This window comes from Nerophis lumbriciformis, linkage group LG11, assembly GCF_033978685.3.
Source record: "Nerophis lumbriciformis linkage group LG11, RoL_Nlum_v2.1, whole genome shotgun sequence".
Lineage (NCBI taxonomy): Eukaryota > Metazoa > Chordata > Actinopteri > Syngnathiformes > Syngnathidae > Nerophis > Nerophis lumbriciformis.
Genome location: NC_084558.2, coordinates 28,457,693 through 28,470,827, shown reverse-complemented (window position 1 = coordinate 28,470,827; position 13,135 = coordinate 28,457,693). Strand labels below are relative to the sequence as shown.

At 43.5% G+C, this 13,135-nt stretch overlaps 1 protein-coding gene across 2 annotated transcripts in view; it reads left to right on the top strand.

The window, feature by feature from the left end:
• The window catches only part of pag1 (phosphoprotein membrane anchor with glycosphingolipid microdomains 1), an 83,981-nt gene that overhangs the window by 25,763 nt on the left and 45,083 nt on the right, over window positions 1-13,135 (top strand). Inside the window, exon 2 of one of the 2 annotated variants that reach the window (XM_061966915.1) lies at window positions 2,657-2,729. The exons of the other annotated variant lie outside the window; for it this stretch is intronic. The gene's annotated coding sequence lies outside the window, so the exon portion shown is untranslated. The remainder of the gene's footprint in view (window positions 1-2,656; window positions 2,730-13,135) is intronic. 2 annotated transcript variants of the gene reach the window in all.

The window sequence follows — 13,135 nt, the reverse complement described above, 5'->3', positions numbered from 1 at the left end:
AGCTGTTAAAAAAAAAAATACTGTGTCAGACAGAGAGGATCGGCATCACTCTGCAATGGTGATCACATACTTTTCCCACAAAAATCGGCGGATATTGGTCGATCGGCACATCCTTAGTCCCGATACTTATGCCCATGTGTCAAAGCTCTTCCTTGCGCTGTGATTTAATGCACTTTGTGGTACATTTTTGGTGTAAAAGTGTGCTGTCATCCTCGACAGCACACTTTCCTTTCAAGCCCACATAAACAGCATTACCCGGTCTGCTTACTTTCATCTACGGAACATTAATCGTCTTCGCCCATCCCTTACCCCACATACTGCTGCCATACTAGTCCATAGCCTGGTCACTTCTCGCCTGGACTACTGCAACTCTCTCCTGTTTGGTCTCCCTCACAAGTCACTTCACAAACTTCAGCTTCTCCATAACTCTGCAGCCCGGATAATCACCAGAACCCCTTCAATCCAGCACATCAACCCTGTTCTGCAGCAACTCCACTGGCTACCCATCAAACATCGTATCCACTTTAAAATATTTCTTCTCATTTTCAAAGCCATCCATAACCTCTCTCCATCTTATCTCTCTGACCTGATCCATGTCGCCACGCCCTCACGTTCCCTAAGATCGTTTTCATCCATCCATCAATCTCACTGTCCCTTTATTTAAACTGTCCACCATGGGTGCTCGAGCTTTCAGCCGCTCTGCCCCACATCTTTGGAACTCTTTACCACCAACTTAGACTCAATATCCCTCTTCAAATCAAGACTCAAAACACACCTATTCCTGACTGCTTATTCATTGTAATCATCTTTTTTTTCTCTATCTTTGTTGTTGTTATTATTGTTGTTTTTATCCAATTTGATTTTATTGTTTTGATTTTGTACGGTGTCCTTGAGTGCCCAGAAAGGCGCCTTATAAATAACATTTATTATTATTATTATAAAGTGTTGGGACACAACACCCAATCAATTTAAAGCATTGTGTCCCAATACTTGTGTCTATATGGCGGCCCCACTCCGGGTGGCCTTGCTGGTCGGTTACGCTCAAAGGACCGACCAGCTAATGACTTTGCATGGACGCACACATGTGCCGCACCAACCTAACAGCTGCTCTGCTGCTGTTGGACATACATAACGTTTGTCCACTACCCAGAAAGCAATGTAGTGATTGTAACCTCCTAGACAATCCATAAACACCCACCCTAGCCTCATCCAGTCCCATCCCAAACAATACCAGCACTGTTCCAGAAACCTCACAACGCATTTGTCTCCTGATGTCAGCGCTGCTGCCTCCGCTGCATTGCTGCACTGTCGTCTCGCATCCAGTGAAGGGCGAGAAAGCACGGAAAGCCCCATGCGCTTCAGGAAGGCAGCCAAGCGTGCAATAGCAAAAAAAATTTGGAAGCAATTGAGTGTCTCTCAGGCGATGTCCTTATGTACAAATGTATTCTTTATCGCTTGGTGTCCAAAAACACATTCAGATGTCTTCATATGTGTTTACATGCATGCCAAAGCAACAGGTGGCACCGACAAGACAAGACAAGGCCTTTTTAGCCAATGGGAGAAGGCCTGAAGAATGTTGTTTTGGGGAAAAGGTGCAATGGCAACAATGGTGAAACAAGTCAAATATAAATAATACGTTTATCCTGTACTAATCACATCAAAAAATAATGAAAAAATAAATTATTGTTCGCGCTTAAACTACTATTTTTATATTAAATAAAAATGAAGAAAGCTAATTCTGGAAAAGGCACAGCAATATAATTGATGAGATAGTGAAGAGGTTCATTCGGCCTACTGATAATTCATTTATATAAACAAGGGTCTTCTATAAAAGCCTGAATAGTAAAATTGTTTGTACCTGACAAATTTGAGGAGAGTCAAATATGTCACTTTTAAATATAGTTATTTTAAAACAGTATTTTTTCACAAGGTTCCACGCTTAATTGTATTTTTTTGTCCCCCTGCAAGTCACACAGTACAAAACCTCCTTAGAGGAGCAACAGATGGTGCTGTTAGCCTTAACTACACAACCATTTTTAGACATAAAGCAAAAAATATAACCTCACAAAGCACATAGAGCTGAGTTGTGCATCGCCGAGGTGCTGTCGCCCCAGGTTACGGAGGTTGCTAGGGGATGGATGAGGATGACTGGCATCATCATCATCATCACCGCGACCATGTGCTGCTGCGCATTCTAATTCTTTCATCCTTCCTTTTTGTACTCGATGAAAGCAAGAGTGTGTGTGGGAAAAGGCTTACGGCGTTTAGTAAGGAATCGCCGCGTCATGCTCCGCTTTACCCCTGCCAAGTCACAATTTGTAGCAGTGAGCAAAGAAATGCTGTTCCCGCCATTATAACAGTTGTTATGATCATGGCAATTACGCTGACGTCGCCATAGCGACGCATGCCGAAAACAGCGCTCCAAAGGGATGCATGTTGTCGTTAAGATTGTGTTAAGATAGCGTGGTGGTGTATTGTGTTGCTGTGTGTGTCATAAATAGAAGCTGCTTTGTGGTTTGAGGCGCCAGCTACAGAGGATGCGTCTGGCACCTGGGACGTTTTGCAGAGTAAAGGATTATAGAAATACAACACACACGGCTTTTCTTTTACTGTCAGCAAAAGGTAAAAGTTGTCTCCAATGTGTATCCCACAACAGCAGGTGACGCCTGCACGCTGAACCATACCAACTTTTTGCCGATGGGAAGGAAGCTTGAAGATAGACATTTTAGGTAAGGACTGAGAAAAAATACAAAATAAAGGTGCACAGCCAATCAGAAACCTGAAGAAAGCCCTTGCAGGAAAGGCTCAACTGTAACAATAGCAAATCGATTACACTCAAATTATGGCATTACACACACACTTTCCCTCACTGCATGTGTTGCAGTTTGTTTGTGACTTTTGTTTTACAATATTATGTGATTATTTGCTTAGCGTAATCCAAGCCGATATTATTTACCGTGTAAGTGGGAGATATAATGTAATTAAGGATAAGTAAGGTTTGCAGCCTATAATAACTTTAGGATTATCGCGTGATAATATGTTGTGTACACTTTTCATAGGCTTATCGCTTATTGTAGATTTTACCCCACGAAGCCGCTCATGCGCTAATAATAGCACGGCAGACATACATACAGTAATCGATCCTAATGTGTAAGGAATGTGTCAAAGTCTGTATCAGGATGACACTGTTAGTTTTGTAGGTACCGACTAGGGCTGGGCGATATGGGCCAATAATGATACTTCAGTATTCTTAGTCCGAATGGCAGTATATATATATATATATATATATATATATATATATATATATATATATATATATATATATATATATATATATATATATATATATATATATATATATATATATATATATATATATATATTTATTTATTTATTTGTATACATACACACACACACACACACACACACACACACACACACACACACACACACACACACACACACACACAAGTATATGACATACAAATAGTCAAATGTCAAAAATTGAAATAGACTATCATATAGTATATGACCTAACTTATAGTAAACTTTAATAAAGTTGTGTATTAACAAATATATAAAATGGCATGTCATTTTCATTCCATTATTGTTTACATCAGCGACTTATGTTCAACGTTTACAAAAAAGTAAAAAAATCCACGTGTGTTTCACACGTGGTCATTGACAGCCACGAATCAAAATAAACATTCACGGTACAGAACATAAACAACATTGTCAGGTTTAGAACTGCTGAGTTTCGAGGGCAAATGATCAAGTAATTTAGCACTTCATTTAAACTATGAAATTAACCTGCCCAAAGAAGTTGTGTAGCTTGCTGAATTTTTCCCTAACAGCCAGTAATTGTTTGTGTTTTCTTTTTTTGATTCGTTCCTTACTCTGCATTTTGAGAGCTGCCTGACCGAAATTCACCGAACACCTGACGTCCTTCCAGACCCTGATGCAACTAGTGTATCTCCCGGAAAATCTCAGAACAACTTGACACACGCTTCCAAAATGGCTGCTCCCATGTTGTTTATACCGATTAACGTTTATTATGCCATGTCTTAAACAGTTGAAAATGTAAGAAAAAAAGTAATGTCGGGGTGTTTCTATCAATTTATTCGACAAAACAATTACGTTACAATTAGGGATGTAACAGTATGAAAATTCTTTATCACGGTTATTGTGAACAAAATGATCACGGGTATCCTTATTATCACTTGCTCAAAATGTTCAAAAAGTACTTGAACTGAAATCTTTTGACTAAGTTTTATTTAAAAAACTATTGTCGAAATGTTGTAAAAATGATTGTAGATACCTGTTACATGTACTTCAAGTAGAAATTAAATGTGCATATCAAAGCAGTATAAGCATTATTAACACAGTAATATGGCAGAAACTAAATAACATAAATTTAAAAATATAAATGTACAAATGTGCAAGATGGCACATAATGGCCATAAGATGTAACTGCACTTTTTGTCAAAGCATCATTTGAAAAGTCACCCGCTAGAGAATGAAGAGTGCTTGAAACTCCGCATGTCAACATCTCCGTTCGGTGCCACACCAACAAAATGCCGAAGCAACTATTTCCAGATCAACACCGTATGAAAAAAATAGTCAACAATAGGAGATAACGTCCGCAGGAACCTACCACATAGCGAAGGACATACACTATTTGATTTCCTATCATGCAGCTCATTTTTATTTGACACTTATTGAAATATCTTGTGTGACATCATGCACAAAAGTGCACTTTATTTGTTTTAAACTATTGTAGTGGCGTTCTGTACAAAAAGTGCACTTTAATTTAGTGTTGTTTTGATAAGTCATCTTAGTGACATCAAGCAAAAAAGTACACTAATAGCTTGTTTTAAAATGTCTCTGACAATCTTGCACTTTCTGTTTTGAAATGACATGAATGTTTGTGCCACTGCTTAATAACTGTTTAATAAATACAGTTTTGGTAAATTGACTTATTTGTGATTTCCCTCTCTGCATGGAAGTTTAAAATAAGCATATATTAATGCAGTATGAACAAGAATGTTTTAATGTAGACACATAGAATACTGCTGTGAATATATGCATCAAGTGTTCATTCAAGGCTAAGGCAAAATATCGAGATATATATCGTGTATCGTGACATGGCCTAAAAATATCGAGATATTAATAAAAGGCCATATCGCCCAGCCTTAAACAGAAGTACATTTTGCTCTGCTGCAGTCGTTCCCACCGCGAGCGCCCAATAACAAGTAGCTTTATGTAACACTTAAGTGCAACTATAAGAACGTTTGACAGACCAACGATGACATGTTCATTTTCAAACACTTCCCATCATGCATTCAAGTACAAGTTAATTTACCTTGCACTCGACGTGTAGTTGTGGATGGTGGTTCCGGAGTTGGCTCAACATGTTTGAAGTGTTGCCTCTCTTTGCAGTGACTTTTTTCCTGCATTTTTTGGTGATGGGCTGACTATCCTCAATTATTTTACCTGCAGCACGCTTTACCAATTCAAAATACTTCAGATGTTGTCCGTTTACTAGGAAGGCAACATCTCAAAAGCGAGGTCCGTGTGTTGGTTTCTGCCATTGCATACAGCGCTAGTGCACATGCACCATCTTTGGAGGCACGGCGGCGGCTGCTGCTTTTCCAGGAAGTGAGCAATGTCTCCTAAAATGCATTCATAAATGAATGAATGATTTAAACATTATTACTAACCGTCTGGAATTGTATCGCGGTTTATCATTATACCGTTTACCGTTACATCCCTAGTTACAATTGTCCATTAACAAGTCAAAAGTCAAGGGCGGTCAGGGCATGTCCTTGCCTTCGATGCTGTTCAATTTTTTTAGGGCATTACAGTAAGTGACAAGGGCGGTCGCGGCACTTGCCGAGGTTAAATTCGAACCCTGTATCTGAAATTCATATAAAAATCCCCTCCACATCGCAGACATACTGATAACGCTCCAGGCAATCACAATGCGATTTCAGTAGCGCATTTTTTGGTGGTCAAAGTATTTTTCGGTAGTCCAGTTTTTTGGTACATCACTTGTCAATAGTGCGCAAATAATAGGCTACATATATCAATTCATACTGTAACGACCAGCTAATGTTAATGTTTTATGTTTGTGTGATTTGGATTTGATGTCAGTTTTTCCCATGGTCACGAACGCAACATCCTTGCCTGAAAGGTGATTGGCAGAGAATGAGGACGTTTTGTTGTGTGTCCGGGGAAGCACAGACTCACAAGACAAAAGTGTTTGCACGGGAGGTAAAACCTGTTGGAATTGTGCTGTTTGTTATCATAAGATTGGTATTAAAAGTTAAAAATAGCATTGGACTTTGTTATTTATTCTGAGGGCTACTGTTTTCAAGTTAAAAAAAACAACAACCTTATTCTTAAGGTGTGGCGGTAATAAAATGCTGTGGCTTGCGCGTCCATTAAGTGGAAACCCTTAAGTGTAAAAATAAAAAAAATGATTATCAGCTCAGTGTTAAATGTTTAGCGTTACACAATTTTACCATATGAACACACATAAAAGTACCAGGAATTGGTACCATATTGGTTCAATTGTGAGAGGTATCCATCCTACATAATAGCTACCCTCCCACTCAAAATGTGAAACTTTTACAAAATAAATCAATCAAAAGCAAATTTCAACTGCAGGGGACATAATTGTTCATAAACAACCATGCGCTCCAAATGATTACTAAATGTAAACAATGAAGTTGCTAGCACAGCTAATCTAACTGCATGACGTGCTCAACAGTAGACAAAATACAGGAAGTGAGCCCTCGAGCCGACAAGGTTGCGGTGTCTCTTTCTTGTGCTCAGCCTTGAAACCTAGTGACTGTCCTGACCCATTTGTGGAGCCCCCTACCCCCTGCCTTCCATCTTTTCCACCCACTACCCCTCCTGCTGGACTTTGTAGTGCGGCTTCGGTAATCCCAGCGCGACCCAGAAATTCCGTCTCATAGCAGGTGGCAATGTGGGCCGCAGGACTCAAGCTGCACAACAATGGCGTCACGTGACCCGGATAGTGTTAGCTTGTCGTGTTTGGAGATCGGTTCCAAGTTCTTACATAAAGAGAAAAACTGTTGTTTTGTTAAGATCGCCAACTACAGTTCTGGCATGCACATTACAGCCTTTACTGCACGTCTCCCGTTCATATTTTTTCAAATGTTTTGAATTTTTAAGTATTTTCTTTTTGTCTGATCAGAGCATCCCGTAGTTTCTCACGAGGCGTTTCTGGCCAGTAAACTGCAATAGTCCCGAGGGGCCACTTTTTTCTCGATGAGACTCGCCAGTTGGTTGCCATTGCTCACACACCCACACGCAAAAGTACACACTCCACGCTCACAGGGTTGTAGTAAATATTATGTTCCGTAGGATTATAGCCTACGTTTTGAGTTATGGTGAAATTGCAGGATTTAACTGAGCTTTCAAGGGAATCTTGGTTGGAGGATTACACATGACTTTTGTTGTTGTTGTTCAAGCAGCTTAAAGTCGAAACTGTGCAAATGTCATCTCGGCTGCCCCTAACACTTACCCACTGCTCCCTGCTGGCTGTGCTTTGCATTGCAGCCTCACTCACCCTCCATTACCTCCCATTATCAAGACTGGTTGTGACTTTTTTGTGTCGCTGATAGACCGTTATGTTGTAAAGACGGGCCTTTAGTGCTGTAGCATGATGTCATGTGACACACATCGTTATTTCACCAGGGAAGACCACCGTCTACATACGAGGGGTAGAGTCTGGGCAGCTATTTTACACAATGATGTCATTTTTAATCAAGGCACAGTGGGATAGTGTGTGTGTTTCAGTTCAGATTACGACGTGTATGTAAGATTCAGTAGGCGTTATAGGCAGAGACCCCTATTGATTTTGAACAGTATCTATCAGCTAAGGTTAGGGGTTTGGCACTTGGCAAGTCATCAAATGATGTTCTCTTATCTTGAACCTTTTTGGCATTTCATTCACCAATCTCTTTGTGGTTATTGAAGTGGAAGATTAGTCCATAAGTGCAATGGGTGACCTCAGGCCCGGCCCTAACCAATCTGGCGCCCTAGGCAAGATTTTAGGTGTAATGTTGTAACAAATAATATTTCTATTAAATAGGCTTTACTTTGCATTTTAATTAACGTAGGATTATTTTTTGTATTTAGAAATAATAGTACCAACTTCTTTTTTTTTTTCTTTTTTTTTCTCCAACATTTGTGGCACTGGCGTGGCGCCCCCTGATGGACGGCGCCCTTAGCATTTGCCTATACGGCCTATGCCACGGGCCGGCCCTGGGTGACCTGCAGAGATCCACTTTCTTTGAAGTTGAATCTCAAAAAGTTCATGACCTTTGGTTGTTCATTGTCAAAGCATCTAGTTGCTTTTTTTAGGCTTTCTGGTAAAATATTTTAAAGGTAGCCAAAGTCAGAGTAAGTCAATGGACCTTAGGTAACAGGTGTTCAGTAGACTTTAGGACAGATGCTGTTTTAAATTTGACCCCTAAAGGTTCAAGACCCCTGGTTAGTCAATGTCAATGTCAAATGAATGTCAAAGAAAGCATCCCGTTGCTTTTTAGGGCCTCATGCCCCAAGATCTTTGAGGTAACTGAAGTTGAAGATTAAATATCAGTTCATAAGTATGCAGTCTTTCAGGCTTTGAGATAACTGACAAACAACCTTGTACTTATGGACTGATCTTCTACTTCAAATAAAGTATCCAGTTGCTTTTTTAGGCTTTCTGACAGAAGGTTTTGAGCTTACTCAAAATCAGAGTCAGTCAATGGTCCTTAGTGTACAACAGGTGTTCTGTAGACCTTCAGGGGTAGATGGCGTTCCACGTTTAACTTATGTTTAAGCTCCATGTTGCTTTTTATGGCTTCATCCCCCCAAGATCTTTGAGGTAAATGAAGTCAAAGATCATTAGGTCTTTGGTACCATGAGCCTCCGGGAAGCCATGCTCTTTGAGGTTTTAGCTTTAAAAGTAACGTAAGCCGTGGTGCAAACATTCATCTGAATCCCAGCCTAAAGGTATTTTCAAAATAAGATGGAAAATGAAGGCTCAGCTTTATCTGCCGTCTGCAATCATCCCCCACCCCGAGTCGCTGGAGCATGCAGTGCGATGCATTTTTTTTTAACGCCAAATCTGAAGATTGCTGTTGGAGGGTTGTCATCTCTTGTGCAACCCCCACAACACACATGGTCTCTCCACACACCCCCATCTGCCGTATCGTGATTGTGTCCATTTGAGTGACTGCAGGCTTCCATATTTTGTCTTTGGGAAAGACGTGTTGAATCGTGTGAAGACGCCAGATCAAGAGAACACTCAGTTGCCTTCATAAAACAGTTGAATTGTAACATTACACTCTAAATCAAACTGAAGAAAAATTACTCCATGGTTCTATGGCTATCGTCACATTTTTCCTTTTTCTCTGGTAATATACATTTGTTGTCATACCATCACCAAAAACTGCTTTTGAGGCGTGTCTTTGGTCTTCGGTTGTGTTTTGCGCCTTTATTGGCCGCTCTAGACACACGCGCGCACACACACACACACACACACACACACACACACACACAGACTCACTCTCATTAGCATGCTAACCTCTCCTTGCACATCCACTAGTAACATGAGAGAGAGAGGGTCGGACCCCCTGCCACGTGCCCCATCTGGGTCGTCTAACAGAACCACCCTACCCCCCCCAATCCCCTTGTGCCTTTTGAAGATTGGTCACATTTTCATTTCACCACACACACACACACACACACACACACACACACATGCACACACATGTGGGCACACACACACTGTGACACACACTTAGTCGTCACATAGCAGTGCACAATCACCCTGTTGCAGCCTCTTTCCTCCAAAAAGAAAGCACCGCAACTGTGTCGCATTGCTGCTCTCAGATCAGCAATAATAAGCATCGGTGGAGGAAGTATCATATTAGGGCTCACAATAGAGACACACTATTGCAGTATAATAATTAGGAGGCTATTCGTCACGAGAATAACAAAGCAGCATCCATAATTTTGTGGTTAATTCTCATGTTATTATTATTATTATCATTATTATCATTATTATTAACACTTTCTTCTACACTATTGTTCATCACACAAGCTCTTTTGTTGTTTTGTCCTCAAACGCCCGGGGGTCAACAGTTCAAACACAACTCCCCACCCCCCATCAACCCATCTCGTCCCGACCCCAAACAGCCATCAGTTTGTAGAGAAAGGTCACTTCTCAACAATCTGTCTCTTCTTCTCCTTTTTTAAAAATATTTGTTGCACTCGCCGCTCATATCTGCATCACACGCCTGACTTGTTGGTTTAATGGCCACCAGTTGCACAACATATGTATTCTCCGTTCATTGTCAACCGTTGATTATTTTTTTGGTGGGTACATCTGTTGTCATTTGCCCTGGGCGAGGTTGCACACTTTGGGGGTTTTTTTTTTCAAAAAATTAAATGGAAGTACAGAGCTAAAAATAAGAAATGGGTGTGACAGTAAAGAGAAAGCGAGCGGATGTTGAAGCTGAGCAGACATTTATAGTCAGATAAGAGAAAGAGGAAATGGATGACACATAAACCTATCATCATTATTATTATTATTATTATTAATATAATATTATATTATTATTATTATCATGTGTTTCTGATTGAAGATAACAAAGCTAAAATCCATCCATTTGTATTAACTAAATTTATTTATTTTTATACCCACTCATCCATCCATCCATCTTCTTCTTATCCAGGGTTATTATAACTATTTTAATTATAAATATGTGGTGTTGTTGTTATACTATTATTATCAATTAATACAATAATGAGATTAATACAAACAATACAATTTAATTGTGTTGTGTTTCGTCTAAAGGGGAGGTGACGGCTCAGACACCAGGGGGCAGTATATACAATAATTTATTATATATAATAAATATATATAATAATAAACAATACAACTAAACTATAGAAATGGAGTGTGTGACTAAAATACAAGAGTGTGTGTGGTGTAAGACTATGTGTGTAGATATCTGAAGTGTGTTACCAAGTGTTGATGAGAAAAGGCAGACAAGTCCAAAGAGGGCAAGGCAAAAGGGGTCCAAGATCAGCGAGGGGTCCGTGGGGCAGAGAGAGACGTCAGAGTCCAGGGGCGAGTGAGGAGTCGGGAAACGAAGAAGGCAGTCCAAAACACCGGGGAAACAACGGGAGATCTCGAGGAGGGAAGACTCGGGAAGGCACTGCGGAAGAGCAACATGGACGTCAGAATCACGGAGGGAAAAACAACACAGTAAGAGCGCATAAGGCTTACGGTACACAAAGAGGTAACTAAGTTCCCGCGCCGATCCTTGGGTCCACTGGTCTTTTATACATCTCGCCCTCATCAGTCCCAGGTGTGCAGGCTTGTCGCTGCGTGGGCGTGCTGCGTGGGCGTGCTGCGCTCAGCGCGAGCAGGGGCGTGTCCGAGCGCGCTGTCAACGGCTCCTCCAAGTGCTCCCGCAGAGGAGGGAGAAGTAGACTGCGCGTGCGCCGTAACAGTATCCCCCCCCCTATGGACAGATTCCAGATGTCCAACATACTCACGAAACAAGGGAGGGTGGAGGGGAGAACTGGTGGTGGGTCGCCGGCCCCAGTGTCCCCGAATCCACCGAGGACGAGTCTGATGGCGGCGGCGAGAAGAACGCCGCTGAAGCCGGCGAGGCGGGCGACCAAGGGACGGCCACCATCTTGGCCGTCGGGAAGTCGGACGTGATTGGCGCCATGGTGCGTCTCGCCGGAAACGAGGATATGACGTCGGCGGCGGCGTGGAAGCGGCAGACGTCGGCGGCGGCGTAGAGGAAGACGTCATCGGCGAGGCAGGCGTGGAGGAAGACGTCATCGGCGGCGTGGAAGCGGCAGACGTCATCGGCGGCGTGGAAGCGGCAGACGTCATCGGCGGCGTGGAAGCGGCAGACGTCATCGGCGGCGTGGAAGCGGCAGACGTCATCGGCGGCGTGGAAGCGGCAGACGTCATCGGCGCCGTGGAAGCGGCAGACGTCATCGGCGTGGAAGCAGCGGACGTCAAAGGCGTGGAAGCAGCAGACGTCAAAGGCGTGGAAGCAGCGGACGTCAAAGCCGGAGACGAGGAGGGCAGCTGAGGAGCTGGCCGAGGTGCTGAAGTCGGCGGAGCAGGCCGAGGTGCTGGAGTCGGCGGAGCCGGCCGAGGGGCCGAGGTCGAGGCCAGCCTGGGAGCTGGTGGAGACGTGGGGGCCAGCCTGGGAGCTGGTGGAGACGTGGGGGCCAGCCTGGGAGCTGGTGCTAGCTCAGAGGCTAGCCTGGGGACTGGTGCTAGCTCGGAGACTAGCCGAGGGGTTGGTGCTAGCTCGGAGGCTAGCCGAGGGGCTGGTGCTAACTCTGATGCTAGCCGAGGGGCTGGTGCTAGCTCGGACGCTAGCCGAGGGGCTGGTGCTAGCTTGGACGCTAGCCGAGGGGCTGGTGCTAGCTCGGACGCTAGCCGAGGGACTGGTGCTAGCTCGGACGCTAGCCGAGGGACTGGTGCTAGCTCGGACGCTAGCCGAGGGACAGGTGCTAGCTCGGACGCTAGCCGAGGGACAGGTGCTAGCTCGGACGCTAGCCGAGGGACAGGTGCTAGCTCGGACGCTAGCCGAGGGACAGGTGCTAGCTCGGACGCTAGCCGAGGGACAGGTGCTAGCTCGGACGCTAGCTCGGGGACAAGTGCTAGCTCGAACGCTAGCTTGGGGACAAGTGCTGGTAGCGTGGTTGGTGGGTGCGGCCAGGCAAACTGAAAGATCGATGGTAGCGGTCTTGCTGGCCGCAGCTGTGCTACCTCACCAGCACGGCTGTCGGTACCATTCCCCCCCTCCAAAGGCGGATTCCAGACGCTTTCAGTAGACTGAGGAACAGACACTGAGGGTGGAAAGAGGGTGTCCAGGCGGCGAGAAAATTCCTCCTTGCTCACATCACTGCTAAACATGCCTTTCCACAACAGTTTGGCAGGACAAGACAACTCCTCCGGTGTGGAGCGAAAAAAAGAAAAAGACATGGTGAATGGGGCAAGAGGCAGAAAAAAAAATAAAAAAATCACAGGGGGCGGAACTAAAGTCACTGGGGGCGGGGCTAAGGAACTGTGCCG